Here is a 7,645-nt window from a genome sequence, read left to right as displayed (position 1 = left end):
TTACCCCACCGCACTTTTCATTTTGGCCATTTGGTGTTAGTCTTCATACCACGCTCTGGACAACTGTAATGTAGATTTCTCCATCTCAGCTACCTCTCTAAGTTCCTCTATAGTCCAAAGAACCAAAAAGGTGCTCTTAGGGAGTGAATCATTTGGCACATTTTAAACATATTTGTGAGAATAAGATGGCCTGAGTTTCTGAAAGGCTGAAGAGGTTCCCTTTAAAATTGGCTGAGACGGAGGCCTTGGTGTTTGGCAAAGAAATCCTAAAAATAACCAAAACTCTAAAAATAACAAAGAGGAAGAATAAGGGATGAAGGAGAAAGAGAGAGAGAGGCTTTCCACAGGAGAATTGCTAACCAGGCAGCGTGCCAGATGATAAAGAACTAGACAGATAAGTACTAAATGAACACATTAAAAGGGAAAAAAAGAACCGCTATAATTTTTGCTTTTGACAGTGGAAGACGAACCATGAAAGAGATGAAGAAAAGTCTGTTGGTCAGAGACTTACAAACAATGCTGGTAAAACTGGCCTCTCTCTGCACAAGGGGAGGATGCCTGTCTGTATGAACCAAATGCTAGGCTCTGGCTTGCTCATGACACTGGCTTTTCAAACTTCTTTCTTTTTCTGTATTTCTTGCTTGTTCATTTTTCTGCTTTTTCTCTGTGTCATATTTAAACCTGATTGTTTATTAAATACATGAGCTATAGCTGGTTCCTAACGGCAGCCATATTTGGCTTTGTCCCACAGTGCACTGCACAATCCCAGTCAAAGAATGTGTCTGTAATAACCTGGCATTGAACAAGTGTATCTGTGATACACTTGTTGTGTATCAAAGTGATACTGAAAAAAAAAAAACAACCTCCTCTGAGTTGTCCTGGAAATCTTTAACTTGCAAGTTTTTTCTTGTGTTTTCTTGTGTTCAGACTGAATTAAACCCCAGGTAATTCAGTGTAAACACAGGAAAACACTTTCTGTTTTTACTGTGATGGTGGTCAGACACTAGAACAGGCCACCCAGAGAAGCTGTGGAGTCTCCATCTGTGGAGATATTAAAATCCCTCTTGGACAAGGTCCTGGGCAACCTGTTTGAGCTGACCTTGTGTACTGCTTTTGCCTAGGAGAGAATTAATTTTCTTCATAGTAGTTTGCATGGTGCTGTTGTGGATTTGTGACCAAAACAGTGTTGGTAACACACCGATGTTTTAGCTGTTGCTGAGCAGTGCTTCCACAGGATCAAAGTCTTTTCTGCTTCTCACACTGCCCTGCCAGGGAGTAGGCTGGGGGTGCACAAGAAGCTAGGAGGGGACACATCCGGGACAGCTGACCCCAACTGCCCAAAGGGATATTCCATACCATATGATGTCATGCTCAGCAATAAAAGCTGGGGGAAAGAAGGAGGAAGGGGAGGCTGTTCAGAGTTATGGTGTTTGTCTTCCCAAGTAACCATTATGCATAATGAAGCTCTGTTTTCCGGGAAAGGGCTAAACATCTGCCTGCCAATGGGAAGTAGTGAAAGAATTCCTTGTTTTGCTTTGCTTGCACATGCAGCTTTTGCTTTACTTATTAAACTGTCTTTATCTCAACCCACAAGTTTTGGCACTTCTACCCTTCCGATTGTAGTGTGACTTCCCATCCCACTGAGGGGGAAGTCAGCGAGCAGCTGTGTGGTGCTTAGCTGCCTGTCGGGGTTGACCCACACCCCTGCTTGAGCAGGGGAGGTTGGACTAGATGATCACAAGAGGTCCCTTCAAACCTCAATGATTCTGTGTGATTATGTGCTACCAAATTGCTAACTCAGCAATAGCATTATGTGGAAAATGCTATTTCCTTGAACCCAGAATAATGCCTTTTGAATGCTGATACTCACGTTGGAATTCCAGCTGGAATTCAGGAACCTTGGTTATGGGCAGTGGATGTGCTGAAGCTACTACTTCACGGACCCTGGCTCTAGCACGTTTACCATATCTGTGGTGTGCAGTGCCAAAGCACCCTGAAAAAAATGTTTTCTTGGCAAAGAGCTGCCATTACACACACAGACTGACAGAGCTGTGCGGCTTGCCACAACAAGATAGAAACATTTTGCAAATGTTTTTGCGTTTGATAAGTAACGTGCTAAACATCATCTGTGCTGTTTTCCAAAGGAACTGTATATTACTACATGTTCACTGATTTTGTGCTCTGCTGCATGTTCACTGATTTTGTCGGGCCAAGAACAAAAGGGGTTTATACTTCTGCCACACACACACCACCAAAGAAAAACACCTCCTTTAATTTTGGTTTTTACCTACAGCCACAACTCAAGGCAAGTCCACACTGTAGGGCATCTTCATATGAATTGGTCATGGCAAACAATTAATCAGGGAAAAATACTTATTTGCCAATGAAGACGAGAAGCTGCTGAGTGCACTGACCTACGCACTGTCCCTGACCAGAGTGTTTACCTTCTTTATAGCTAAATCAGGTGCAAATGAATGTGGTTTAAAAGAAGTTGCAAAGCGTGGGTGTCTAATCTACCATAATTACACAGGCACTCATCAAGTTTTACATTTCCTCTGGGGATTTAAACACCTCTTCCCATCTTTTTCAAATATGCGGTGCTTGTCCTCGTGGTGTGTGGCATCTTGCAAGATGTGCCAGACTCAGACTCTTATGTGCTTTGCCTTTTGGGTAGGACCGATTTCATTCCGTTTACCTGCCTAAAATACAGTTGTCATAAACTAGCATTTATATTTGCCTATGGAAGTTTTGATCAAGTTTGTTCTTAAGCTCTTTCATCTACACTATGTGAGCTCAGATTTTCCATGCAACGTACTGTGGCAGAGTTCAAGTATGAGTCTGTTATCAAACTATAAAACACTGGCCTCTGTTTTCTCACTTGGGAGACATTTAGAATCACAAAAGCAGAGAATCGTAGAACAATTTAGGTGGCAGAATTTGGGCTGAAGATCATCTGTCCCTGCTTTAAGAAGGGACACCATGTGAAAGGACATGTGACACAACATGCAGATTGGAAGAATGAGTAAGGGTTTTCAGTCTGAGCACAAGCCACAGGCTAACAGAACAGCATGGCCATAATCTACAACTAAGCTAGTACTTTAGCTCCCTTGAATCACTACGGAAAAACTGGCACCTCCAGGAAGAGACTTATTTTATGATAAGACTGACGCCGAAGACGCGATGCGGCTGTTCAAATGGAGCTGTCTACTGTCAGTAGTAGCTTCTAAAGAAAAAAGCGGCTGGAGGTGACTGCTGAAGGTCCAACAGCTCTTCCATGAATGGAAATCCACGCATGACTTCTTTAAAAAAGGAAAGAAACATTGCTCGGTTCTGGAAGTTACCCTTTATTGCTACAGTTTTAGACTACTTGAAAAGAATTTCTTGTCAGTAAACTCTGACTAACTTGTTTTACATTAACAAGCCCCTTGTTCCACTTCTACCTATATTAGGTCACCTTAGTTCCCTTTTGCCCTAAGCCTCACAAAAAGGAGCTGGTACGCTTGCAGAACGACGTCAATGTGTAGGAGCTGCAAGGAGTTACATGAAATCAGCCATTCCAATCTCTTGTATGAGGAATGCCTTGTTATCCTTGGTAGTGTTGGTCTAGGTCAGTCCTAACACTTCTTTGATCCATGCGGTATCCAGAGAGGGTACAGTGGTATGACAAAATGCTTAAGAGCAACTTAGGTACACATCATGGTGAATAAGTTGGTAAATACAAGGAGCTGCTTGCTAAGCAGATCACAAAGCTGATATAAATGTCACCTTTGGGACCTGGATGGCTGTTCTGTACCGGGGGGTGGGGGTGAGGTGAGAGAGAGAGAGAGATGGTGCAGGGCTCTTTCTGGATCTCAGTAAGAAAGGCCCAACAAGAAACGGCCTGATAAGATAACTGCTTTAATAAGGCAAAGTAAGAAGAAGAATACAGATCGCGAGCAAATCTTACATCCCTTCAGAAGCTGGGCACCTGCCTTCATGCAGCATCAGGCGGAGCTTGGATGGATTTTCCCACGATGCACTGCACAGAGCAGATCCTGTCCGTAGAGAGAGGCTCTCCCTTTTGGTCATTCGAGCTATTATGTCATTTCCCCACAAGAAAACAGCTCTATTCCTAAGGGATGTTCACACGAGAACTTCTTGCTACTCTGTCAGATACAGGCAAGGACGCGCAGGTGGCACAATGGCCCGTACCGAGCGGGAGCTGCCTGCAGGCTCCTTTGCTGCAATGAGCTCCTGAGTTTATCCTGCGGGCAAGGGATTTGTGCAGCACAACACAGACCTGAAAGCCACCACAGCGCAGCGCAGCGCAGCGCAGCGCAGCGCAGCGCAGCAGCACAGCACAGCACAGCACAGAGCCTCCTCAGGTTAACTGGTGTGTGGATCACTAACTCCTAAACGTGCAACGGTCTCCCAGTCAGGATCAATACAATGGTCTGCCTACACGGTAGGTTTACTCTTTGTCTACATAGTAATGTATTCTGTGCGAATAGTATTGTTTTCATAGCCGTAATCAAGTCCCATTTTCACTTTGTCATTCCTTTGTAACAAAACACTCCAGTTGGGCCAGTTTCCTCACATTTATACAACTGCAGTCATGATGTCTGCATCAAAGAGAGCCATCTAGGCTATGCGGCTGTGGAGGGGTGGGTCCAGGGGAAGGTCAGATGAATGGCAGTAACTGGAAGGGAAATTCAAAGGAAGATGATGACAACAGAAAGAATAGAAGAAGTGACGTTATGAGGAAGGGATAGGACTGGTCATAACAGACAGTAGTGGAAACTTGAGAAGTGTGTGATGAAAGACAAACAGAGAGAGTAGAAGAGACAGGACGAGCCAAGATGGAGCTGAGCTGGTTCGGGTGAAGTTGGTTGGCTGATCCTGGTACCTGAAATAACTAGCTTATACCAAGACAGCAGGTTCAAAATGCAGGAAGATCAGCTGGAGAGAAACAAATAATGCAGGTGAAAGGGACTAGTGGGCCTTGAGCAACCTAATGCAACTTTGGACGTGACCCTGTGTTAGGTGAAATATGGGACCAGCGGCTCTCCAGAAGTTCCTTTCAATCAAAACTGGGATTAGATTGACTCTGCTGGAGGAATGATTCCAGTCAAGAAAAGCAGTCATCCCCTCTTCCCAAGGAAGGGCCAAAGAAAGATACATGTTTCCTATATTCAGGTCTGGGTCTCATTTCTAGAATAAAATACTTGAATTTGACGTAAGTGGGAGCTTGGGGTGCAAACTAACCTGCCATTGAATTCAGGAGAGCACAGTCATGCAATTCTGTTAGCTAAAGAAAGGGACCTGCTGCCTATGGATATGCCTTTCAGAGACTTCTCTGAAAATGGCATGAGTCTCCCGTATGGTCTATGTGCTTTTTGTCATGTGTTTGTGCATTCCCGAAAGACTCTAGTGCAACTCCAGAGGCATCAGATCTACTTGTTACAGCTACTGGATTGTTCCCTACACTTAGATGCCCCAGCTTAGGTGTCTTAATCTTGAGCTGAACTGTGCGGCAGTGTTCTGAATCTGGGGCTGACTCTCCCTCAGATGCCTGACCACATCCTCAGGTTCCTCAATACTTCTGTCTCTTTGGACTACGCACAGCTCAGATCATGTGGTAGAAACTTAGCCCCCACGGAAAAAAATTCTGCAATGCCTTTGCTCTGTGGAGTCGCATCAGGTCGTCACAGTGGCCCCTTTATCTTTGCCACCAAAGCAGCATGAAACCCTTGGTATGATGTCTCTAGTTCTGAGTTGTGCAAGGCTCCAGGGACAGGATCCCACCAGATCCTTGAGAGATCCTTCTTGGGAGGAGTCAGCAATAAATCCACACCTCCATGCTTTGGCCTTGTCATGCCTCAGAATTTCCAAGCCAGCTAAATGCAGAGCAGGCGGGAACCGGTTTATATCATCGGCTGTTGGTTTAACTTAATGCTAAGAAGCTCAGGAGAGCAACAGATTACAGAGATCTGTTGCTTTGATTCCTAGTGAACAAAGACAGAGGGAAAGAATTGAGCCAATGATGTGATAAATAGAGACAACTACGGAATCAAAAGTCCTGCATAAACCAAAGAGTAAAATCTGCAAAGACAAGTGTGGTAAGTCTATTGAGTCAAAGGGAGGGAGTAGACAGCTATTGGGGACGAGGGGAAAGGAAAGAGAACAAAGGTTTAGCCTCGTCTTTGGATACCTTCACTGAATTGTCCACAGCGTATGCAGCTACAAGGGACCTAGATGTCTGAGCTCCCATGTTTGCCAATGAAGGGATCTTTGAGAGCTACAGAGCTGACTTGAAGTAAACATGATATTCTGTTGCTTGACAAAAGTATCTGGCATGTCAAGACATGTCAGAGAGCTTGCACATCCAAATGCTTTCCCCAGGAAGGGACAGGATCCCAGGCATCCTTCGCTATGTCTACCAATTCTGGTTTTATGTCTAAGTTACACTGGGGCATTGCAGAAAATGCCAGACATTGCTTTATGATCCAGCGTCAGACAGAATTTTGAAAACAAACAAACAAAAATATAAATTCAGTGGTCTAAGAAAAAAAAAATACAACAAACCCAAAACCCCAAAACAAACCCAAAGCAAACCCTCCAAGAATTTCTTTACAATTTAGCCATAAGCTGATAACATTAACATGTCAAGAAGCAATTCTTCCCTTTCTTACAATGACAAGACAGTCAGCTCTGATTGCCAGCCGGCGTACTATGAATCCACATCCCACTATGTGTGCAGGTACATCTAGATTTCTGCCTGAGACTACAGCTGGCTTTCCATTATATGAAAAGCATTCCATTAGCGAGTTGTCCATTTTGACTTTGCGGTTGAAGAATGCACCACGGATTACCTTTGCATCTGTGCTTCTGAGCTTCTGTGCAGGCCCCCAGAGTGCTACTCCCACAAGTCTGGAGAGAGACATTAATGGACTGTTTTCTCACAGCATTGGTCATGTTCCTACAGTGGAGCTGTGAGGCAGGTGTACACAGCTCTTTCTAAGGTAAATTGGTTTGTATCTACTTCTTTAAGTTCATCCTGACATTAAGGTATAAGGAGACTGTGGTGACTGCATCTTTCATACCTACACAGCACAGCAGCATTTCTAGCGTTTCAAATGATTCATTACTGAGTCGTTCACAAAGAAGCTCCGTTTGAGAGGAACAGAGGCTTCACATCTTGGAAACACATCCAAAAGGAGCAACATGTCAGGTTTGTTCTTTTAATTCAAGGTAATAACAGTAATGCCATTAATGTAAAATAGAAGAAATATTACACAAATTCAGTAAAGTTTGAGCATTTTGCTCTGTATTCACTCCTACTACAAAATGTTCAATTAAGTAGTTAATTTTGCAGGCACTTCCAACATGTTGGAAAAAATAGTGAGAGACCATAAATCATTTCTCTCTCTGAGACTGGATGTGCACCACAGCACCAGCATGAGTCATCTTGCGGAGATGGGTGAACCACTGACTGAGAAGAAAAGTGGCGACGTAGAAGATCTAAGTATGGACCTAGCTAACTTAACTTTGACATCTAAAATTGCTCATTTAGATCCAGACTAATCATGTTGCCCTCCTTTTATTAGCAGAGGAGAGGCTGGGCAATGAGAGGGGGTTTTGCAGTCCATCCTAAGGCACGACATTT

Source organism: Gymnogyps californianus, chromosome 28 (assembly GCF_018139145.2).
Source record: "Gymnogyps californianus isolate 813 chromosome 28, ASM1813914v2, whole genome shotgun sequence".
In the NCBI taxonomy this organism is placed as follows: Eukaryota; Metazoa; Chordata; class Aves; order Accipitriformes; family Cathartidae; genus Gymnogyps; species Gymnogyps californianus.
Note: the sequence above shows the minus strand (reverse complement) of the source record.